Below are 25,166 nucleotides of genomic sequence, written 5' to 3' on the forward strand. Positions count from 1 at the left end.
GTGTGGTGGTGGGTGCCTGTAATCCCAGCTACTTGGGAAGCTGAGGCAGAAGAATCGCTTGAACCCAGGAGGAGGAGGTTGCATTGAGCAGAGATCACACCACTGCACTCCAGCCTGCATGACAGAATGAGACTCTGTCTCAAAAACAAACAAACAAACAACAACAACAACAACAAAACTGTATGACAGAATGATATTGTCTTAAAAAAAAAAAAGTCCCTTTATGAAAGTCTCCTGAAATACCCAGGACATGCCTTTGTTTACTGAATGCCAGTATATCTATAAGTGTTTTTGAGTGTGAGTGTGTGTGTGCACACATGTGCATGCATTGTGTCTGTGCTGTTCACTTGACAATCTCAAACTGGGACAAGAAGGGGCTGATTTTCACAGGTGCTCACCATGTGCCAGACTCCATGCAGGGCACTTTATATGCACGATTGAGTTTCATCCTCACAATTCTATAAAGTAGATATTTTTAGCCACATTTCACAAAAGATAAAACCAAGGCCCAGAGAGGTGAAGACACTCTCCTAAAGTCCCACAGCTAAATAAATAGAGGAAGCAGGATTCGAAACCCATACATATCTGGCTCTAAAGCCTGTGTCCTTTAGCCTCCTCCGGGCACTGCTTTCCCAAATGCCTGGCTCATTCTCATACTTTAGATCTCCGCTTAAATGTTACCTTTCCCGAGAGGCCTTCTGTGACCACTCTATTTGAAGGCTGTCACTGATTCTTTTTAGTAAGACACTACTTTTCCTTCAGGACATGCCTTTGTTTACTGAATGCCTGTCCCAAGCTCCATGAGAGCAGCCAGTCTCCATATCTGTGGTTTTGTTCACCACTGTGATCCCGGTGCTGAGCACACGTGGCTGCTACATGCTAGGCCCCGGATAAATCGCTGCTAAGTGAAAACATGGCAAAGGAAAGGAACAGACATTTATTAAGTGCCTGCCCAACGCCAGGCGTTTTACACAGTTTGTCTTAGGAAGTACCTGCTGTTGTCCCATTTTGCTAATGAGGAAACCAAGGCCAAAGAAAGAATATGACTTTCCCAAAGTCACAGAGCCACGAGCCAGGGTTCAAAACCAGGTCCCTCTGATGCCACAGCTGTGCTCGTTCCATGGTGCCCTCTGTCCTCTACTCAGGTGTCCACCACAGAGTGAGAGGCAGAGGGGCCAATCCGTAAAACTCATGTGAATCATTCCTGGACAAACAGAAACTGGGGAGCAAATAGTGTCTGCTGCAACCACTCCCCCGGGGCTGGCCACTCCCAGACCTCATGGGCACACACCCTCCCAGCCCAGCCAGGACACATCCTCTTCCCTGTTTGCCCTCAGGCTCTAGGCCCAGCTCCACCCATTCTGTGACCTCCACAAACACTGTTCCTGGCCTCTCTTTGCAGGGCTACTTATGGCTGATAACTTGCTCTCCAAGCTACCAAGGGCCAGCTCCAAGGCCCTGAGCACCAGGGACTGGTGCACCCCTGAGCCCTGCGAGTAGGCCAGTTCACCAGCTGATGCCAATAAAGAAGGTGCCTCCTGCTGAGCCTCCAGAACTATACTCAACCCAGGCTGACACATGGGAGGACCTTTTCCTTCCTCCTCCCTTTGCTCTCAGACTCTGCCCATGTTCCACTTTAAAATCATTGCCTCCAGCCAGCTTGGCTAACATGGTGAAACCCCGTCTCTACTAAAAATACAAAAATTAGCCGGGCGTGGTGGCACATGCCTGTAATCCCAGCTGCTCGGGAGGCTGAGGCACGAGAATCTCTTGAACCCGGGAGGCAGAGGTTGCAATGAGCCAAGATTGCACCATTGCACTCCAGCCTGGGCAACAAGAGCGAGACTCTGTTTCAAAAATAAATAAATAAATAAAATCATTGCCCCCTAATGGGAGGCTTCTGGGATGCCGAATAAAGTTCTTTTTCGTGAACTAGGTGCTGGTTCCACACGTGTGCTCGCTTTGTGAATATTAACTTAGGTGCGTTCCTCTGTGTGTAAGTTACATTTCAATAAAAAGTTGACCAAAAAAAAAAAAAAATCTGTGCTACCTGACTCTTGCCCCAGGCTTCCCCACCAGACCAGCATGCATTAAGGCACCCTGCCCCATCACACCATCCTTTCTCGCCACTTCCCCAAACATATCCAGAGGTCCTTCCCATCTAAGGGTTTCTGACTGAAAATTGGCCAGCAAAGACAGGACAGAACAAAGTAGCCAACATGAGCAGCATCCCAAGTCTTGGGACCTCGGGTGTCCTGCTCCTGGTGGACAGCTCCTCCCACCTTCTCTGAGACATCTCTTGGAGCCCCATAGACCTCTCCATGATCCAGTTCGAGTGAGAGGTTCTCGGATCCTTTCCCTATTCTTACCCCAAACCTCTTTCTTAGGCCATACTGATGGCCTCTGGCCTGCAGGGCCAATTTTCTGGTGCCCAGGACCATGTGCAAACAACTATTGTTTACCAACTGTGCACTGTCACTCAGAAGGGCATCTTCCATGGCCTGGACTCAGGACCTCTCCCAGCTTGTCCTCCTTGGGTTCCTGGAAAGGAATTAACCGCACCCCATCCGGTTCCCCACTCACTGGTTCCCCAGCCCAAGCGTGTAGGCCCCAGCTGGTTACCCCAAGTGAACAGCTTCTCCACCGTCTCACACAGCCTGAACACCTCCAAGAGAAGGGGGCGACCTGCATACCTAGTGGGTGGTGGTAGCAGAACTTCCCACAGCGAATACAGCAGGGGTGTCAGACAGGGATCCTGGGGACAAGCAACAGAGGCCAATGTCACCCCCTGAAACAGAAAGAGAGTTTCTTAGAAGACTATCAGTGTTCACAAAGGACGGAGACCAGGCACTCAGAGGGCCCAGGCCAGGAGCCTGACTAGAGCGGCACTGCAGAACTGGATGGCTACTGCTGCTGTGGTCACGGTCAGGCCTGGTGGGGCTGCTAGCAGAAGAATCCCATCTCTTGCAAGGGATTCTGTAGTGGGAGCAAGGGCCAGGAATTGGCACTCTGCCTAAAACTCATGGGAATTTCCCCAGAAGGGAGAGTATGGGGCCAAGAGGGAAGGAGTAGGGTCTGGACTTTAGATTACAAAAACAAAACAAAAAAAACAGCTGTCTCTGACCACAGGGTTGGGCTGAAATGAATTTCAAGAGGACCTTGAACTAGGACAGGGTTGGTGCCACCCCTACTACATAAATATCCACTAACAAACCTTGAATCATGCCATTTAAAATATTTATTTAACCAGGCCAGGTGCGGCAGCTCATGCCTGTAATCCCAGTACTTTGAGGGGCCGAGGCAGGCAGATTGCTTGAGCCCAGGAGTTCAAGACCAGCCTGGACAATGTGGAGAGATCCCATCTCTAAAAAATATACAAAAAAAAAAAAAAAAAATTAGCCAAGTGTGGTGATGTGCTCCTGTAATCCCAGCTACTCAGGGGGCTGAGGTGGGGGGATTGCTTGAGCCCCAGTAGTTGAGGCTGCAGTGAGCCATGATCTCGCCACTGTACTCCAGCCTGGGTGACAGAGCAAGACTCTGTCTCACAAAAAAAAAAAAAAAAGATTTATTTAAACATGTGTGAGCCTGGGGCAACATGGTGAAACCTTGTCTCTACAAAAAAAAAAAAAAAAAAAAAAAACTAGGCATGTTGATGCGTACCTCTAGCCCCAGGTGATCAGGAGACTGAAGTGGGAGGATCACTTGAGCATGGGTGGTTGAGGCTGCAGTGAGCCGGTCTGGGAGACAGAGTGAGACCCTATCTCAAAAAAAAAAAATTACTCATTTTTTTCGTCTGGTATCCTGAAGATTTCCCCTATATGAAGGGCTCTTCTGTACCACTTTTTAAAATGGCGACATAGCATTGTGTTGTATGAATGTATCATAAATCTACTAAGCCACATTTTATTTCTTCTCTCCTTCCTTCTGTATTTTTTCTCTCTTTCTCTACTGTAACAGCGCTGCAGTGAGCATCCTTGACAGCTAAGGCACTGTGCAAAGAGTAGGCACTTTTTTGATCTCTTATTCCGTGTTTCCACATTACTAAGAAAGCTGTGCCCACCATCCAGGCACACAGGGTGTGGCTGCCCTACTTATGTTTTTGCCCCATGTTCAGAGTCTGACCACCAACAGAATTCCGGGGCTGCAGGCAACGGCTGAAACCAGAGCTGGCTGCTGGCCAGGAGCTGAGAACCAAGCCAAGGTTGCCCCTGTTTCCCGTGTCTTCCTGGAATCTGAAGCACGGGGATTTTATCTGGCTGATTCAAAGTACCCTCAGAAACTCACTTCCTGCTCCATGTTCTTTTTCCTTTCTCCTGTCTTCTCCTTCTTCTCTCTTCCCTATTTTCTCTTTCTTTCTTCTTTCTTTCTTTCCTTTCTGTTTCCTCTTTCTCCCTCCACTTCTTCCTGTGTCTCTTCTCTCTTTAACTCTGCTCCTCTTTCTCTCTGGCTCTTTTCTCTTTGTGTGTCTCTCTGCTGTTTTCTTCCTCTTTTGCCTTTTTTCTGCACCTTTTAATTTTCTCCCCCTGGAATCTAGCCTCATTTCTGTGTCTTTTCTCTGTCTCTTCAGTGGATGTCTGTCCTCCATTCACCACTCCTGTTCTGTGAGTCATCCCTTCCCCAGGGAGAGAAGGCAGCTAACATACTCCTTGCTAGGCCTTGATTTTTCATTTTTATTTATTTATTTATTTTTCAGACAGAATTTCACTCTTGTCACCCAGGCTGGAGTGCAATGGCGCGATCTCAGCTCACTGCAACCTCTGCCTCCCGGGTTCGAGCAATTCTTCCACCTCAGCCTCCCGAGTAGCTAGGATTACAGGTGCGCATCACCACTCCTGGCTGATTTTTATATTTTTAGTAGAAATGGGGTTTCACCATGTTGGCCAAGCTGGTCTCTAACTCCTGACCTCAGGTGACCCACCCGCCTCGGCCTCCCAAGGTGCTGGGATTATAGGCGTGAGCCACCACGTCTGGCCACTAGGACTTAATTTGAATGGAAGGTGATTTTGCCTCCCACAAAGGACAAAGCTAACAGATCCCCGAAGTGGGAGCTGCCTGGTAAACCAGGGTGACCCAGGCACTCTGGGCTTCAAGGATTGGGAGACACACAGTCTGTCAAGCTTCCAGTAGAGGCTCTATCACCCCAGGGGCCAGCACACTGGGCCTGATGACTTACCAGGGCGGCATTAGCACGGTGGCAGCAGGATGTAGGTAGGGGCACTGGAGTTTATGATGTTGCTACAGGGAGCAAACCTACTGTGTGTGGGCGGGCTCAGGGCTGGATGCTGGAGACCCAAGAACATAGCAGACCCAGTCTGCATGAAACCACCTTCGCAAAATTATCACAGTGAGAGGAATCTGACATGGCTGACTCCATCTTGCTTCCAGCATCACAGGTTGACTGTCTTTGCTCATTCCTGGGCATGTGCCAAGCTAACTTTGGGAGGAATTTAGTTCATAGTTTAAATGATAATGGCTGGGCACTGTGGCTCATGCCTGTAATCCTAGCACTTTGGGAGGCCAAGCGGGGTGGATCACCTGAGGTCAGGAATTCCAGACCAGCCTTGTCAACGTTGTGAAACCCCATCTCTACTAAAACAAAAAAATTAGCTGGGCATAGTGGCAGGCGCCTGTAATCCCACCTACCTGGGAGGCTGAGGTGGGAGAATCACTTGAACCTGGGAAGCAGAGGTTGCAGTGAGCCAAGATCGCACCATTGCACTCCAGCCTGGGTGACAGACCGAGACTCTGTCTCAAAAAAGATAATAGCCTTTCCCCGAAACTAAACTGTTCTTGTAAAACTAATAAGAGGCCACCAAGTTAGGAGGATGAGAAGGGCTTGAATTCTAAATAATTACCAGCCTTTATTGCAGAGATCATAAGATTTGCAACTTCCCCAATTACACTTGCAGAAGACATCACTATTGTAGAGCCAAAGAAAGGTTGACGTGGCTGAGTGTGGTGGCTCACACCTGTAATCCCAGCACTTTGAGAGACTGAGGCAGGCAGATCACTTGAGGCCAGGAGTTCAAGACCAGCCTCACCAACATGGTGAAACCTCATCTCTACTAAAAAACACAAAAATTAGCCTGATGTGGTGGCACATGCCTGTAATCCCATCTATTCGGGAGGCTGAGGCAGAAGAATCTCTTGAGCCTGGGAAGTGGAGGTTGCAGTGAGCCAAGATCGTGCCACTGCACTCCAGCCTGGGTGACAGAGTGAGACTCTGTCTCAAAAAAACAAAAAAAGAAAGAAAGATTGGCTGGGCGCAGCAGCTTATGCCTGTAATCCTAGCACTTTGGGAGGCCGAGGCGGGCAGATCACGAGGTCAGGAGATCAAGACCATCCTGGCTAACACAGTGACACCCCCGTCTCTACTAAAAATACAAAAAGTTAGCCGGGCGTGGTGGCGGGCGCCTGTAGTCCCAGCTACTCAGGAGGCTGAGGCAGGAGAATCGTGTGAACCCGGGAGGCAGAGCTTACAGTGAACTGAGATCTCGCCACTGCACTCCAGCCTGGGTGGCAGAGTGAGACTCTGTCTCAAAAAAAAAGAAAAGAAAAAAGAAAGAAAGATTGACCTTTCGAGATGTCTTTCCAGGTTTTGCCCCCACACAGGAACTGACTCAGAGCAAGAGGACAGCTTTGATTCCCTATGATTTAATCTCCAACTCAACCAATCAGCACGCCCCCATCTTATCCTTCTGCCCACCAAACTACCTTTGAAAAACCCCTAACCTGGAGTTGGGCATGGTGGCTCACACCTGGAATCCCAGCACTTTGGGAGGCCAAGACCAGCCCGGTCAACATGGTGAAAATCCATCTCTATGAAAAATACAAAAATTAGCCAGGCGTGGTGGCAGATGTCTATAGTCCCAGCTACTCAGGAGCCTGAAGCATGAGAATTGCTTGAACCTGGGAGGCAGAGGTTTCAGTGAGCCAAAATCCTGCCGCTACACTCCAGCCTAGGCAACAGAGCGAGACTATCTTAACAACAAAAAAAAAGGGCTAATATCCAGAACTTATAAAGAACTCAATCAAATTTACAAGAAAAAAACAAACAACCCCATCAAAAAGAGGGCAAAGGATATGAACAGACACTTCTCAAAAGAAGACATTCATATAGCCAACAGACACATGAAAAAATGCTCATCATCACTCGCCATCAGAGAAATGCCAATCAAAACCACAATGAGATACTATCTCACACCAATTAGAATGGTAATCATTAAAAAATCAGGAAACAACAGGTGATGGAGAAGATGTGGAGAAATAGGAACACTTTTACACTGTTGGTGGGACTGTAAACTAGTTCAACCATTGTGGAAAACAGTCTGGCGATTCCTCAAGGATCTAGAACTAGAAATACCATTCGACCCAGCCATCCCATTACTGGGGATATACCCAAAGGATATAAGTCATGCTGCTATAAAGACACATGCACATGTATGTTTACTGCAGCACTATTCACAATAGCAAAGACTTGGAATCAACCCAAATGTCCATCAGTGACAGACTGGATTAAGAAAATGTGGCACATACACACCATGGAATACTATGCAGCCATAAAAAAGGATGAATTTGTGTCCTTTGTAGGGACATGGATGCGGCTGGAAACCATCATTCTCAGCAAACTATTGCAAGAACAGAAAACCAAATACCACGGGTTCTCACTCATAGGTGGGAATTGAACAATGAGATCACTTGGATACAGGAAGGGGAGCATCACACACCAGGTCCTATTGAGGGGAGGGGGTGGGGGGAGGGATAGCATTAGGAGATATACCTAATGTAAATGTGAGTTAATGGGTGCAGCACATCAACATGGCACATGTATACATATGTAACAAACCTGCATGTTGTGCACGTGTACCCTAGAACTTAAAGTATAATTAAAAAAAAAAAAAGAGAAAAGAAAAATCCCTAACTTACGTGCTTTGGACAAGATTGATTTGAGTAATAACTCCGTCTCCTACATGGCATGGCCACCTCTGTGTTGAAGCAGCGTGATTGTCTGGGGTAAATACCTAAGGTTCATTGCCTCATGCCAAAGAAATCAAGGACACTGACTCACACAAGGAGTGAGTTTAAGAGAGAAGTTTAATAGGCAAGGGAAAGGAAAAAGTTCTCTCTCCTGCAGAGAGAAAGGCTCCCGAGTGGGTCTCCTGGTTCTGTGGTGAAATGCACGGCGTTTTCTACATGAGCTTGAGGAGGTGGTATCTGATTTACATAGGGCCCAAGAGATTGGTCAGACCCAGTGTGCCATTCATATAGTTTGCGACGAAGCTGACCACCCCACCCTAATGTTTTATTGTGCAAATGATTTCCCTACCTGGCTGGTGCCATGTTGCCTGCTTCTTTACTGCACACGTGGTTGACAAAGAAAAGGGAAGTGGCTCAGACCTGTAATCCCAGCATTTTGGGAGGCTGAGGCGGGCAGATTACTTGAGGCCAGGAGTTCAAGACCAGCCTGGCCAACATGGTGAAACCCCATCTCTGCTAAAAACACAAAAATTTGCTGGGCATGGTGGCGCATGCATGTAGTCCCCGTTCCTCAGGAGGCTGAGGACCACTTGAACCCAGGAGGCAAAGGTTGCAGTGAGCCAGGATTGGGCAACTGTATTCCAGCCTCGGCAACAGAGCAAGACTCTGTCTCAGACAAAAAAAAAAAAAGAGGGGGGAAGAGGGAACCTCCATGTTGAATATACCTGGCTTCCAGGCATCCCTTTTCTATTGGCACAGCTGCCAGCATTTACCTATGCAAGCTTTTAGCTTGCTTATCTATGCGTGCAGCTTGATTTTGCAGCCTGCTTTTTGTTAGACAAGAAATTATTCGGGGGCTGCTTTTTATTAAAAGAAAGCCTTACCAAAGACTCTCTTACCCTCACTATCTGCCTAAATCATTTCTTTCTAGCTCCTGTGTCAGTGTCAATTAAACCCTTTTTTTACTGCAATGCCATGGTCTTGGTGGGTCGCTTTTGTTTGTTCAGCGGGCAGGAAGAAACTGCAATCATGTTTCTCATTGTGTGGTCTCACATCACAATGATCAGGTAAGAATGTTTTAAAAATCCAGATTCCTGGGCCCCAATTCATCACTATTAAACCAGAATATCTAAAATAGGGATCAATAATCATTTTAAAGGTGATTGTGATCACAGGCCCATACATATCTGTTACACTTTTATTTATTTTTATGTATTTTTTTTTTAGACAAGGTCTTGCTCTGTCGCTCAGGCTGGAGTGCAGTGGTGTAATCATAGCTCACTGCAGACTCCAACTCCTGGCCTCAAGCGATCCTCCTACCTCAGCCTCTGGGACTACAGGCATGCACCACCATCCCTGGCTAATTTTTTTTTTTTTTTTTGGAGAGATGAGGGTCTCATTCTGTTGCACAGGTTGGTCTCAAACTCCTGGACTCAAGGAATCCTCCTGCTTTGTTCTCCCAAAGTCCTGGGATTTTTTCTTTTTTCTTTTTCTTTTCTTTCTTTTTTTTTTGAGACAGGGTCTCACACTGTCACCCAGACTAGAGTGCAGTGACATGATCGTAGGTCCCAGCAGCCTGGGCTCAAATGATCTGTCTCAGCCTCCCAAGTAGCTTGGACTATAGTTGAGCACCACCATGCCAGCTAATTTTAAACTTTTTTGTAGAGATGAAGTCTTGTCATCTTGCCCAGGCTGGTCTTGAACTCCTGGGCTCAGGCAATCCTCCTGCCTCGGCCTCCCAAAGTGCTGGGATCACTGGCTTGAGCCATGGCTCCTGGCCCTGTTACACTCTTATTATTTATTATTTATTATTTTTTTGAGACAGAGTCTCTCTCTGTTGCCCAGGCTGGAGTGCAGTGGCACGTTCTCAGCTCACTGCAACCTCCGCCTCCCAGGTTCAAACAATTCTCATGCCTCAGCCTCCCGAGTAGCTGGGATTATAAGTGTGTGCCACCATGCCCAGATAATTTTTCTATTTTTAATAGTGATGGGGTTTCCCTGTGTTGGCCAGGCATATCTCGAACTCCTGGCCTCAAGTGATCCATCCATCTTGGCATCTCAAAGTGCTGGGATTACAGGAGTGAGCCACCACGCCTGGCCTCTGTTACACTTTTAAATGCATACACCCTATGTTCCAGCAGCCCCACCCCTGGCATTTTCTTCTACCAAAATACTCTCATGTGTATTATGTAGTAAGATATTTGTTGCAATGTTGTTTGTATTATCCAGAAAATTGGAATATACTCAATATCCATTCATTAGAATGGTTAGATAAAATGATGATGTCTCTTGCTATGGAATAACTGTCATCACTAAAAAAGAATGAGGTATTCAGAGAAACGAAAAGTAGATTAGTAGTGCTGGGATTACAGGTTTGAGCCACTGCACCCAGCCCGTGTGCGCTTTTCATATGAAACAGTTAAACATACTCAATAAAACAAATACCATCCTTGGCTTGAAAAGAGCTCAGAATCAAGTGAGGGGATATATTGAGACAGAGGGAATGCCAACAGAACTCTTTATGACAGGGGTGGCAGAAGCACAGTGGAGGGCCCCCTGAACCAGCTCTTGGGGTGCTAGGCAAGGCCTCCTGGAGCAGGTGACATTTTGACTCGGGTCTTCTAAGACCAAAAGGTGTTGGCCAAGTGGAGAAGTGGGGACAGGATTCTTCTGGTGGAAGGTGGGGCAGAGTGGTGCAGCCCACACGTGGCTGACAGAGACGGAAGTTTCACTCAGGTGACAGATGAGCAGCTTTGTCTTGGGTGGATCCTCTGAGGAGGTCTCTTCTGGCTCGAGGTGACGGACACCCTGAAGAGCTCTCAGGCAAAGTCTGGAAACGAATACGATGTAAACGAAGATTTTCCAGTAGCCTCAGAATTTCAGCGGAGACCCCAAAGGCAGAAACAAGGCCAGAGTTGCTGATCCTAAAGGGAGGCTGGACCACCCACTTAGGATTCCCCGGAAGGGAGAACAGGGTTAAAACCCACCTCCTTACCTACTTCCTGACCACAAAGAGAGGTGACATCCCCAGAAGCTGGAGGGGAAATTCCCTGGACAGAGTTGTCAATGTGCTCCCTCAGCCTGTTCCCCAGCCCACACCCCAAAACAGGGCGTAGAGGGGGCTGCTCTCCCTCACCTCTAACCGGGTGAGCGAGGCTTTAGGAGAACTATCTGGGGAGTCTTGGAGGTGGAGGCTCTGGGGTCTGGAATCTGCCTGGCACCTAGCAGGACATGGAGGGGCTGGTAGGCAGGGGCTGTACTGCCAGCTGCGTGCTTCCTGTGACCCACATGTGGACCCCACAGAAGAATCTTCCTGAAAAGGACCTGGTGGAAGAAAGCTTCCATCTAGGGGTGGGGGGACTCCGGCAGAATGAGATTGCAGGTGTGAAGAGCGATGCAGTAGCTGAGGGGCAGTAAGTGAGTGTAACCCCCAGTAGGTTCTTCCACCCACGGCACAGACAAAACCAATTCACTGAGACCACGCAGCATTGTAATAGAGATATAGTTTAATTGCCACAAGGCCAGCCATGCCACACACGAGACAGAATTATTACTCAGATTGTTAGCAGTAGTGAATCTGTACGGGTCTGTAGTAACCTCCATTCTTGCCTCCTCAGAGGAAAGAATTAGTCAGAGAGGCATAAGGCAGAGGGATAGACTGAGGCAAGTTTTAGAGCAGGAGTGAAAGTTTATTAAAAAGTTTTAGAGCAGGAACAAAAGGAAGGAAAGTACACTTGGAAAAGGACCAAGCAGGTGGCTTGAGAGATCTGTGTCCGGTTTGACATTGGACCTGAGGCTTTATACCTTGGCATGTTTCCGGGGTTTTGCACCTCCCCTCCCTTGATATTTCCTTGGTGCAGGCTGTCCACATGCTCAGTGGCCTGCCAGCACTTGGGAGGGGCCCGCACGTGTAGTGTGTTTACTGAAGTTTGCACATGCTTACTTCAGGCATTTTTCTCTTACCAGTCAAGTGTTCCTAGAGGAAGGTCACACACAAATTCAGCTCTGCCATTTTGCCTCGTAGGTGTGAATGCTCAAGCCCACTCACCTAACTCCTGAGATCTTTTCTTGAGACAGGGTCTCACTTTGTCACCCAGGCTGAAAGGGCAAGGGCACAAACACAGCTTACTGCAGACTTGACCTCCCAGGCTCAAGCGATCCTCTTGCCTCTGCCCTCAAGTGGCTGGGACCACCAGCACATGCCACCATGCCTGGCTAATTTTTTGATTTTTTTTTTTTTGTAGAGACAAGGTTTGCCATGTTGCCCAGACTGGTCTCGAACTCCTGAGCTCAAGCAATTGCCTGCCTTGGTCTCCCAAAGTACCAATTTTAGATTCTACAATAGCGATGTTATCTGCAGGAGTAATAGTAATTGGGGAAGTTGCCTATCTTCCCTCTGCCTCTGGAATAGTGGCTGGCAATCATTTAGGTCGGCACCTTAGCAGAACTCAGGCTCAATATTCTCCTGACCTGATGGTCTTTCATTAGCTTTACAAAGGCAGTTGAGTTTTGGAGAAGGGCAGATATCATTTAAACTGTAAACTAAATGTCTCCCAAAGTTAGCTTGGCCTAAACCCAGGACTGACCAAAGGCAATTTGGAGGTTAAAGGCAAGATGAGGGTTGGTTAGATCAGATGTCTTTTGCGGCCCTAATTTTCTTACTGTTAAAATTTTTGCAAAGGCAGTTTCATAAGCAGCCCTGGGGGAGACAGCCCCTCTTTATAAGGGTGCTACTGAGGAGAGATGTGAGAGTTTTCATAGTGCCCATCAACGTGCTCCCAAGGGACAAGTGAGGGCATTGGGAGTACTCAGTACTCCCAGTACCTGAGTACTGAGTACTGAGTACCAGAGTACTCAGGTAAGGAGTACTCAGGTCCTCCTTAGACCTTGCTGCCCCTACCGCTTCTCCCCCACCCGATCCCAGAAGAGTCCAAGGCAGTCCGCGGAGGGGCAGGAGGAGCAGAAGAGCCGGGTGCCAGCCCTCTCCCTGGTCAGCAGGTGTCCCAGTTAGAGGCAACCTCAGGAGGGGGCGTTTGCCAGAACACGGGCCTGCACTTAGACACAAGCTGTAATTACCTAACAGTAAACGGGGGAGGACTCTGAGAAAAGCGAGCGATCTGCCGAGATTTCACCCAGAAACAGCAAAAAAAAGGAGTCCACAGAATCAGTTCGCAAGGGCAGGAGCAGGAAAGAGATCAGCTCAGTGCTTTTCCCTGCTAAGTCAAGCCCCTTTAGTAAACCAGCTACAGAACATTGACGCTGCCTATGTGGTGAGGGTGTCTTGGAAAGACGAGAGGATTTGACAATTGTGAGCCGAGAAGCTCGCGTGTTTCCCCCTTTCCCCCGGGCGGAGTCTGAGCGCGCTGGCAGGAGGCCAGGGTCCCCTCAACTCCAGGCCTGGGCCTGCCCGGCGGCGCCCTCTGCTGGCCGGAGCCGCGACGGCGGGCGCCCCGCCTGAACCGGAGCCCTGAGCCTGGGGCTGGGGGTCCAGTCTTCCCGGAGTCTGCAGTTCTTTCGGGACAGGCATACATGCATGGACTGAGCCACCACGATAAGAGGCGCACCTTGCAATGAGAGGAGAGCCTACCTAAAGGGGAAAGGGGCTGATCTGTCGAAAATGTCAGCGCGGGGGCTGAGGCTGGACTTAAGCGGGCGAGGTTAGGAAGAGGGGAGTGAAGATTTGGAAGTTATGGTGGAGTTTGGGAGAGAGTGCGGGCATGCTGGAGAATCATCAGTATATATGTATGTAGGTATCTTGCTATTTCATGCCTCTGAACTTTTGCTCAGGCTTGCATTTCTTCCTAGAAAACATTTCTCACTTTTCCTTTTCTGTTGTTATGAGTACTTAATCTATTCAAAAATATTAGATGATGAATATATAAATATTCATGTGGCCATTACTAAGCTTGGGAAATAAGACCTAATGAATATAAAGTACTCATGTACACTTCCCTTTTTCCCCTCCCTCCACCCAGATGGCTCCTTCAATTTGGTTTTTCATCCCTACGTAAGTTTGTGTTTACTACCTATGTATGTATAAAGAATATATAGATACATGAAATCATAATTTTGGGGAGTTTTTTGAGACAGGGCATTGCTCTGTAGCCCATGCCAGAGTGCTGTGGCACAATCACGGCTCACTGCAACCTTGACCTCCTGGGCACAAGCAATCCTCCTGCCTCAGCCTCCTGAGTAGCTGGGACCATAGGCGCATGCCACCACACCCAGTTAACGTTTACATTTTTTGTAGAGATGGAGTCTCATCATGCTACCCAGGTTGCAAAAATATTTTTAATAGAGATGAGGCCCCTCACTATGTCGCCCATGCTGGCGTCAGACTCGTGGCCTCAAGCAATCCTCCCACCTTGGCCTCCCAAAGTGCTAGGATTACAGCCCACCATACCCAGCCAGAAACATTTTAATAGGTATGTATTTTATTAAATATGCTATATCCTGGCCAGGCACGGTGGCTCACGGGTGTAATCCTAGCACTTATGGAGGCCGAGATAGGGGGATCACTTGAGGCCAGGAGTTCAAGACCAGCCTGGCCAATGTGATGAAACTTATACTTCTTGTCTCTCAAGAAATACAAAAATTAGCTGGATGTGGTGGCACATGCCTGTAGTCCCAGCTACTTGGAAGGCTGAGGTGGGAGAATCCTTTGAGCCTGGGAGGTTGAGGCTACAGCGAGCCGTGATTACGCCACTGTACTCCAGCCTGGGTAACAGAGTGAGATCTTGACTCAAAAAAACAAAACAGGCCGGGCGCGGTGGCTCAAGCCTGTAATCCCAGCACTTTGGGAGGCCGAGACGGGCGGATCACGAGGTCAGGAGATCGAGACCATCCTGGCTAACACGGTGAAACCCCGTCTCTACTAAAAAATACAAAAAACTAGCCGGGCGAGGTGGCAGGCGCCTGTAGTCCCAGCTACTCGGGAGGCTGAGGCAGGAGAATGGTCTAAACCCGGGAGGCGGAGCTTGCAGTGAGCTGAGATCCGGCCACTGCACCCCAGCCTGGGCGACAGAGCAAGACTCTGTCTCAAAAAAAAAAACAAAAAACAAAAAACAAAACAAAACAAGACAAAACAGGCCAGGCACAGTGGCTCACACCTATAATCCCAACACTAGGAGGCCAAGACGGGTGGATCACCTGAGATCAGGAGTTCCAGACCAGCCTGGCCAACGTGTGAACCCCTGTCTCTACTAAAAATACAAAAATAAGCTGGGCGTGATGGCTCATGCCTGTAATCTCAGCTATTCAGGAGGCTGAGTCAGGAGAACCACTTGAACCCGGGAGGCAGAGGTTGCAGTGAGCTGAGATTGCGCCACTGCACTCCAGCCTGGGCGACAGTGAGATTCCATCTCAAAACCAAAAGCAAACAAAAAAGTAAAATAATAAAATAACATAAAAACAAAACAAAAATACAAGGCACCAGAGCGAACTGGCAGGTGCCTGTAGTCCCAGCTAATGAGGAAGCTGAGGCGGGAGGATGGTTTGAGCCTTGGCGCTCGAGACCAGCCTGGGCAACATCACGAGACTTCATCTCAAAAAAGAAAGAAGAAAATACCATGGCATGTAAAAACAAAATTGAAAGGAATGAGTGTGGTAGGCACACTAATGGCCCCCAAAGATGTCCCCTTCCTAATTCCTGGAACCTGTAAATGTTAGGTTACATGGCAAAGGGAAATTAAGGGGGCAGATGGAGTTAAGATTGCTAATCAGCTCACCTTAAGATGGAAAGATCATCCTGAATTATCCAGCAGTGCCCAATGTAACTCGAAGAGGGAGAACCAGAGAGAGGCGGCATGAAAAGGTGTTCCTGGCTTTAAACACAGAGGAAAGAATTACAAGCCCAAGAGGGCAGGCAGCCTCTAGAAGCCAGAAAAGACAAGGAACGAATTCTCCCCCAGAGCCTCCAGAAAGGAGGGCAGCCCTGCTGACCCCTTGATTTTACGCAGGTGAGACCCATGTTGGACTTCTGACCTCCAGGATTGTAAGGTAATAAGTGTCCGTTGCTTTAAGCCCCTATGTTTGTGTTCATTTGTTACAGCAGCAATACAAAATTGACAAAAGGAGTGTCACTGGCGGCAAATCTGTATGGGTCTGCAGCAACCTCAGTTCTTGCCTCCTCAGTAGAAAGAATTCAACTGAGGCACATAAGGCAGAAGGAGAAACAGAGGCAAGTCTTAGAGCAGGAGTGAAAGTTTATTAAAAGCTTTAGAGCAGGAAAGGAAGGAAAGTACACTAGGGGCTGAGTGTGGTGGCTCACGCCTGTAATCCCAGCACTTTGGGAGGCCAAAGCAGGTAGATCACGTGAGGTCAGGAGTTCAGACCAACCTGGCCAGCATAGTGAAACCCAGTCTCTACTAAAAACACAAAAATCAATCGGGTGTGGTGGCATGTGCCTGTAATCCCACCTACTCGGGAGGCTGAGGCAGGAGAATCGCCAGAACCAAGGAGGCAGAGGTTGCAGTGAGCTGAGATCGTGCCACTGTACTCCAGACTGGGTGACAGAGCAAAATTCCATCTCAAAAAAAAGTACACTTGGAAGAGGGCCAAGCCAATGAGTTGAAAGCCAAGCCAGGTGCACTGTTTGACCTTTTGACTTTTGGTTTTATACATTGGCAAACTTCCGGGGTCTTGTGTCCCTTCTCCCCCTGTTCTTCCCTTGGGGCTGGCTATCCGCATGCGCAGAGGCCTGCTAGCGCTTAGGAGGGGAGCTGCGCAGTGTGTGTCCTGGAGTTGTACACTGCTCACTCAAGGCATTCTTCCCTTACCAGTCAAATGTCCCTAGGAGGTCATTTACCAGTTAAACTCCACCATTTTGCCTCTTAATATAAATGTGGGGGCCCACTTGCCCAGTTCCTGAGAGCTTATCACTAGTTTCAGGTTTTTCCTATCTACTGGGAGACTGCCTGTCCCTGATGCCAGATGCAACCAATTATTATTTAAGCGAAACAGCTTAACAACCACCTGACCCTCACCTGATGGTCACCTGACCTTCCTGGTTGAGAGATGGGGGCCTCTCCTGCCCTGCTCATGTCTGACCAGCCACCCTACTGTAACAGAGTCATGGAAGGTGTTTGAGTAAGAGATGGATGGGGGGTTCTTTTTGTACTGCAGAAGGATTGGTTACGAAGGGAGGCATCATGGAGAAGCCAGAACCGGAGCATGTCACTGTGAACCTGGCTGGAAAGGGGAAAAGGGGATGACGCCCCCGAAGGATAGCAGCAGGTGGCTTGAGAGCTGGAACCTCACAAGGCTGGGAAGAATGGCGTTCACTGGCTGAGTTTTGCAGATGAACTCGTAGATCTTGACGCATGTCTCCTCCTTCTCTAGCAAAGCCCCCTCGCAGCACCTGTGCAGACTGGGGACTGGGTCCTCAAACACTTCCTAGACTCTGGCCTGGGTCCCAGACAGGGGGCCCACCCTGTAGGCAGACCAAGAGGTGGCCCGAGGGAGGGAGACTCCGGAGCTCCTCTGTCACGACCTGGCCATGGCAGAAGGAGGCAGCTGAGCTTGCTGGAGTCCAGGGGTTGACATTGGCAGCCTCCCTGCTGAGCGCCCTCTGTGGCCAGCACTTCCTTGGGGAAAACTCAGCAAAAATGTGTCGGTTGAGAAAATGGAGGCAGGAGAGAAGCACACCGTGGGTAGACAGACTCCACAGTCTTCATTCATTCATCCTTTCAGTCAGCAAACTGAGGACACTTTCCTAAGCTCCTTGGGTATAGTAGTCAAACTGAAGACTCAAGGCTTGGTTCTTAGACTGGGCACGGTGGCTCTCTCCTGTAGTCCTAGCACTTTAGGAGGCCGAGGCTGGAGGATTGCTTGAGACCGAGTTCAAGACCAACCCAGGCAACATAGCAAGACCCCTGTCTCTCAAAATAAAAAAAGACCTTGTTCTTGCCTCCAGGGGCTCCCAGATGAGAGAGAGAGAGAGAGAAAGAGACAGACAGAGAGAGAGAGAGAGAGAAAGAAGAATGGGAAGGCCAGGAAGAAGTCCTCCCAGGGGAAGGAACAAAGCATGACTGGAAATATAAGTTGGAGTCTCAGTTTCCTCATTGGTGAATTGTAGGGGTTGGGTTGCTGGATTACTATGGAGTCTTGGAGCTCTGACAACCCAGACATTTGAGATTGGCTGATGAGGGGGTGCTTTGTTGACATCGCCCCTCTTTCTACCTCTCAGCAAACCTAGAAGGCCTTAGGTTGGCCCCAGGGCTAGTTGCATCAGCTAGAGGAAGGGCTGTGTTTTCCCAGAACTGGGGGAGGGGTGTGACAGGGAGGAAGTTGGGAGTGGGGCTGGACGGGGAGACCTGCTATGTCCTAGTCCACCCTGGTCAGCCCTTCACAAGGTGCCTTTGTAACAGTAGAGTTCGCAGCAGATTCTCTGAACAGCAGGGATACCCGTTTTCCAGAGTAAGCAGGAAAGGTCTGGGCCTCTTAGCATGATTTAAGGACTCCAGAGAAGGGGCCCCACCACTTCCTCAAATAAATAGCTTTCCTTAGCTGATTGTTTGGCTCATGATGCCTCAAAACCCTCCATTCAGAGGAATTGTGTTTTTTAGCTTGGAAGATCCTGCACTTTCCAGATAGGAGACAGACTCACTTGTTTAATATCATGTCCAAGTTAGTTGTGTCCTTTTATTTATTTATTTAATTTATTTTTTTGAGACAAAGTCTCACTCTGTCACCCAGGCTGGAGTGCAGTGGCAAAATCATGACTCACTGCAGCCTCAACCTCCTGGGCTCAAGCAATCCTCCCACCTCAGGTTCCTGGGTAGCTGAGACTACAGATGAGTGCCACCATGCCTGGCTCCTTTTTATTTTATTATTATTATTATTTGAGACAAGGTCTTGCTCTGTCGCCCAACCTGGAGTGTAGCAGTGCGATCTCAGCTCACTGCAGCCTCCACTTCCCAGGCTCAAGCCATCCTCCTACTTTAGCCTCCAAAGTAGCTGGGACTACAGGCATGCACCACCACCCCCAGTTAATTTTTGTATTTTTTATAGAGACAGGGTTTCATCATGTTGCGCAGGCTGGTCTTGAACTCCTGGACTCAAGTGATCCACCTGCCTCAGCCTCTCAAAGTGTTGGGATTACAGGCATGAGACACTGCACCTGGTTTAAATTTTTTTTTTTTTTTGTAGAGGCAAAGTCTCACTATGTTGTCTAGGCTGGTCTCAAACTCCTGGGCTCAAGCAATCCTCCTGCCTTGACCTCCTAAACTGCTGAGGTTACAGGTGTGAGCCACTGTGCTGGCTAGTTGTGTTTTTGTTTTTGTTTTCTTTGAGACAGAGTCTCACTCTGTTGCCCAAGCTGGAATTCAGCAGTGCGATCTCAGCTCACTGCAACCTCTGCCTCCCCTGTTCAAGTGATTCTTCTGCCTCAGCCTCCCAAGTAGCTGGGATTACAGGTGCGTGCCACCATGCCAGGCTAATTTTTGGATTTTTAGTAGAGGCGGGGTCTCACCATGTTGGCCAGGCTGGTCTTGAACACCTGGCCTCAAGTGATCTGCCCGCCTCAGCCTCCCAAAGTGCTAGGAATACAGGTGTGAGCCACTGTGGTGGCCAGTTGTATCTTTAAGGAGAATATTTTGTGATCAGTAGCACTTGTTCTTCCCTCTACCTGGATAACAGATCTTCCAAAAGCTGAGAACATTCAGGTCTTAGCACAGCTGTTTCTTCTTCCTGGGCATAATAACCATGTTTGGAATTGGGCATCTTCAGAGGATTTTGTGGAAATGCAGTTTCCAATTCAGTAGGTCCTGGCTGGGGCCTGAGAATCTGCATTCCTGATGAGCTCTGGGGTAACCTGATGGATGAGGCTGGTCTGCAGGTAACAGTGAGTAGTAAGATGTGTTGTCTTCTTTTCTTCTTCTTCTATTTTTTTTGAGATGGAGTCTTGCTCTGTCGCCCAGGCTGGAGTGCAGTGGCGCAATCTCAGCTCATTGTAACCTCTACCGGGTTCAAGTGATTCTCCTGCCTTAGCCTCCCAAGTAGCTGGGATTACAGGCGTCCACCACCATGCCCAGCAAATTTTTTTTTTTTTTTTGTACCTTTAGTAGAGATGGGGTTTCACCATGTTGACCAGGCTGGTCTCGAACTCCTGACCTCAGGTGATCCGCCTGCCTTGGCCTCCCAAAGTGCTGGGTGTGAGCTACTGCACCTGGCCTTGTTACCTTATTTTCTTCCTAGTAAAAGTCACAATGTCATGTTACCCATATTGATCTGTGCATTATTTGTCATTGCTCTCTTTCAACTAGTTATAAGCTGCCCTGAGTGCAGGGACCATGCCTGCCTTATGTCCTGTTGTATCCCCAGGCCCAGCAGAGTGTTGGCACATAGTGGGCTCCCAATACAAGAACTCCCCTGAGGGACAAAGCGGAGGGTTGAAGCACACAACAGGGGCTGAGTGCCTGGGGACAAGAGTGGGGCAGATCATGAAAATAAGGCTCTCGTTTTTCTTTTCTTTCTTTTTTTTTTTCTGTGTGTGTGAGACAGAGTTTTGCTCTTGTTGCCCAGGCTGGAGTGCAATGGCGTGATCTTGGCTCACCACAACCTCCGCCTCTCAGGTTCAGGCAATTCTTCTGCCTCAGCCTCCCGAGTAACTGGGACTACAGGCATGCGCCACCAGGCCTGGCTAATTTTGTATTTTTAGTAGAGACGGGGTTTCTCCATGTTAGTCAGGCTGGTCGCGAACTCCCGACCTCAGGTGATCTGCCCGCCTCAGCCTCCTAAAGTGCTGGGATGACAGGCATGAGCCACCGCACCCAGCTTGTTCTTTTTTTTTCTTAAGATACAAAATCTCACACTGTCGCCCAGGCCGAGTGCAGTGGCGCAATCATAGCTCACAGCAGCCTCAACCTCCTGGACTCAAGTGATCCTCCCACTTCAGCCTCCCAAATTATAGGCATGTGCCACCACACCCGGCTAATTATGTTTATTTTTTGTAGAAAGGAGATCAAGCTGGTCTCAAACTCCTGGGCTTAAGCAGTCCTCCTGCCTCAGTCTCCCAAAGTACTTGGATTATAGGCATGCACCACTGCACCCAGCCAGCCCCTGATTCTTTAAAAATCTTTAAATATACATATTATATATGTATAATATAGCTTATATGTATATTATATATGTATAATATAGCTTATATATTATATATAAATTATGTATAAATTATGTATGCGTATTTTATATATATAATACATACATATATATATAATTAATTTTTTTTAAGAGACAAGGTCTCACTATGTTGCCCAGGCTGGTCTCAAACTCCTGGGCTCAAGCAGTCCTCCTGCCTCAGCCTCCCAAAGTGTGAGATTACAGATGTGAGCCACAGCACCTGGCCAGCTCCTGATGCTTGACCCCAGTCGTTGCAGACTGGTGTGACAAGGCAAAGAAAAACAGCCTGAAGCCCATAGATATCAGGTGATGTGTGTATATATAAAAATCATTTTTTTAGGCCAGGCACAGTGGCTCATGCCTGTAATCCCAGCTTTGGGAGGCCAAGGTGGGCAGATCACCTGAGGTCAAGAGTTTGAGACCAGCCTGGCCAATCTGGCAAAACCCCATCTCTACTAAAAACACAAAATCTAGCTGAGCATGGTGGTGAACGCCTGTAATCCCAGCTACTAGGGAGGCTGAGGCATGAGAATCGCTTGAACCCAGGAGGTGGAGGTTGCAGTGAGCCAAGATGGCACCACTGCACTCCAGACTGGGCAACAGAGTGAGACTCTATCTCAAAAAAAAAAAAAAAAAGATATTTTATTGGCTATAGTTATGAAATTGTCTCCCAGGCAGGAGAATCACTTGAGCTCGGGAGTTCAAGACCAGGCTGGGCAACATGGTGAAACCTTACGTCTACAAAACATACAAAAAATTAGCCAGGCGTGGCAGTCGGTGCCTGTAGTCCCAGCTACTTGGGAGGCTGAGGTGGGAGAATCTCTTGAACCCAGGTGGCGGAGGTTGCAGTGAGCTGAGATCACACCACTGCACTCCAGCCTGTGCAACAGAGGAAGACTCCATCTCAAAAAAATTTTGACAATCAATTAAGCTTTCCCCAACCTTGGCCGAATTCATTCTGTAGCTTCCTGCGGTCAAGCCCAGTCAGGGTTACTTAGGATCTGGCGGCCTCAGGCACCACTTGTTCATCTTGCCCCTTGCACCACATTCACACACTGTTCCTGGCCTGTCCCTTGAGAGCCTTGACCCCAGTCCATCTGCGGCCAGTTCAGTTTGCCCAGCTTGGGGCATCTGGATCATCTAGATACTCTGCGGGGAGGCCATAGGCAACGCTGCCAAGCCCGTTCCAGTAAGCACCTCATTCAGCCTCAGTTTCCCTGCAAGAGGACAGGAGGGAAGACTTAAGAAACTGAATGAAGCCTGAGGTCTAGTCCAGGCTACTTCCCTTCTGCTACTTCCCTTCCCTTCTTTGCTGGAATTTTATTTTATTTTATTTCTTTTTTTTTTTTTCTCTGAGACAGGGTCTTGCTCTGTCACTCAGGCTGGAGTGCAGTGGTGCCATCTCAGCTCACTGCAACCACTGCCTCCTAGGTTCAAGCGATTCTCCTGCCTCAGCATCCCAAATAGCTGGGATTACAGGCGCCTGCCACCACAACCGGCTAATTTTTTGTGTTTTTAGTAGAGACGGGGTTTCACCATGTTGACCAGGCTGGTCTCGAACTCCTGACCTTAGGTGATCCACCCGCCTCAGCCTAATTTTTATATTTTTAGTAGAGAGGAGGTTTCACCATGTTGGCCAGGCTGGTCTTGAATTTCTGGCCTCAAGTGATCTACCTGCCTTGGCTTCCCAAAGTGCTGGGATTACAGGCATAAGCCACTGCACCCAGACCCTTTGCTGGAATTTTCTATCTGCAATGGCTTGAGTGGACCAGATAACCTGTCAACCCTTGGATGTGGCATTTTTGAGCAGGAAGAACTGAGTCCCTGTGGAACCACTGTCTCACTGTATCTCTTAAAGAGACCCTATGTCTCCCCCTTTCTGCCTCCTGCCTCCCTCTACTCCTAGAACTTGCCTGCATCTATGTCTGTCCCCTTAGAACACTCTGTCTGTCTTCTAATCTGACACGTGGCTAGCAGCATTTTATCTGGGCCTTCTGTCTGCCAGGGAGACATGGAGGCAGCCTGGGTGCATAGCCTGCTGGGAGGGAGGGAATGACGGAGGGAGGCCTCCTCATGTGCTCTGCACTCAGTCACTCACACGGCTCCTTTTTTCACCCAATTATTATACTAATTCATTCACTCTCTACCTTTTCCACCAACACACTCATGTTCTCCCTTCCTTTCTGTCATTCCCTCCAGTTCAAGCCCAAGAACATGTCTGGCAATAGACTTGCCTTAAAAGGGGTTAAAATACACACATAGCCAGGCACAGTGGCTCATGCCTATAATCCTAGCACTTTAGGAAACTGAAGCAGGCAGATCACTTGAGGCCAGGAATTTGAGACCAGCCTGCAACATGGTGAAACCCTGTGTCTACTAAAAATATAAAAATTAAGGCTGGGCGTGGTGGCTCATGCCTGTAATCCCAGCACTTTAGGAGGCCAAGGCAGGTGGATCATTTGAGGTGAGGAGTTCAAGACCAGCCTGCCCAACATGGTGAGACCCTGTCTCTACTGAAAATACAAAAATTAGCTGGGCATGGTGGTGCACGCCTGTAATCCCAGCTACTCGGGAGGGTGAGGTAGGAGAATCACTTGAACCTGGGAGATGGAGTTGCAGTGAGCCGAGATCACAACACTGCACTCCAACCTGGGCAACAGAGCGAGGAAAAAAAAAAAATGGCCAGGCGTAGTGGCTGACACCTGTAATCTCAACACTTTGGGAGGCCGAGGCGGTCAGATCACGAGGTCAGGAGATTGAGACCATCCTGGCTAGCTCGGTGAAACACTGTCTCTACTAAAAAAAACCACAAAATTTAGCCGGGCGTGGTGGCAGGCACCTGTAGTCCCAGTTGCTCCAGAGGCTGAGGCAGGATAATGGCGTGAACCCGGGAGGCGGAGCTTGCAGTGAGCCGAGATCACGCCACTGCACTCCAGCCTGGGCAACAGAGTGAGACTCCGTCTCAAAACAAACAAACAAACAAAAGGCCACGTGTGGTGGTGGGTACCGTAATTGCAGCTACTCGGGAGGCTGAGACAGAATCACTTGAACCCAGGAGGCGGAGCTTGCAGTGAGCCGAGATCACACCACTGCACTCCAGCCCAGGTGACACAGTGAGACTCTGTCTCAAAAACAAAACGAAACAAAACAAACAAAAACCACACACACACGCAGAATAACACAGAAAGGCACAAGGACACTGTGCTCAGGAGTTTCCCAAAGTCTGAGTTGGAGAGGAATTAACAAAGGTCGCCCTCTTGGCTATCTAGATGGGGTCAGTGAGTCCCAGGGGGCCCAGGTCTGCTCCACACCACTGGGCAAAAGAAGCAGGAGGCAGCTACTCTTGGGGTACCCTGGCCTGCCCACCACACCAGAGTCAGTGCTCCCAGCCCTGTCCACGCATGGAACATCATGTTTTCCAGTTCTGAGTTGGTGACCCTGAGGCTAAGTTCAAAATGCAAGAACTAAGGCAGAGAGTAATGCCCGTAGGGACCTGGACCTGCATACAGGAGTTATACAACTGGGGCTGGAAGAGCCTTCGTGCAGAAATCTCCAAACTCCTCACTTGACAGCGTGGATGCTGGAGCTCAGGGAGCCAGCTTGCAAGTGGCCTGGAGGCAGCACCAGAACCCAGTTACAGTCTCCAGCCTTGTGGTCTTTGACTGTGCCCATTGCTCACCAATCCTGGATGTTTGAATACCAGTGAAGCCCCCACCTTCTTTTTAAATAGAGATAGGGTCTTGCTGTGTTGCCCAGGTTGGTCTCAAACTCCTGGCCTCAAGTGATCTTCCCACGTTGGCCTCCAAAGTGGAAACCCCAGTTTCTTGAGGAGAGCAAATTCAACAAATTTTTCCCCCAATAAAGTTAGAAAAAAACAAAAAGTGTTACAGGGCTAAAAATGAATTAATCAGGCTGGGCGCAGTGGCTCATGCCTGTAATCCAGCACTTTGGGAGACCCAGGCGGGCGGATCACCTGAGGTCAGGAGTTCGAGACCAGCTGGCCAACATGGTGAAACCCCATCTCTACTAAAAATACAAAAATTAGCCAGGTATGGTGGCGCATGCCTATA

The 25,166-nt window shown here is 48.8% G+C and overlaps 1 protein-coding gene across 4 annotated transcripts in view; it reads right to left on the reverse strand.

The window, feature by feature from the left end:
- Positions 1 to 7,969, reverse strand: part of LOC105468805 (potassium channel tetramerization domain containing 14) — a 32,514-nt gene extending 24,545 nt beyond the window's left edge. The window contains exons 1-2 of one of the 4 annotated variants that reach the window (XM_071075351.1): positions 2,694 to 2,805; positions 2,463 to 2,541 (exon numbers count right to left, since the gene is read on the reverse strand). The gene's annotated coding sequence lies outside the window, so the exon portion shown is untranslated. Of the gene's footprint in view, positions 1 to 2,462; positions 2,542 to 2,693; positions 2,846 to 7,926 lie in introns of those variants that run through there. The other 3 variants (XM_071075352.1, XM_071075350.1, XM_011719184.2) reach the window with 3 other exon arrangements.
- Between the last annotated feature and the right edge of the window lie 17,197 nt (positions 7,970 to 25,166).

The sequence above is a fragment of the Macaca nemestrina genome, chromosome 12 (genome assembly GCF_043159975.1).
Source record: "Macaca nemestrina isolate mMacNem1 chromosome 12, mMacNem.hap1, whole genome shotgun sequence".
Lineage (NCBI taxonomy): Eukaryota > Metazoa > Chordata > Mammalia > Primates > Cercopithecidae > Macaca > Macaca nemestrina.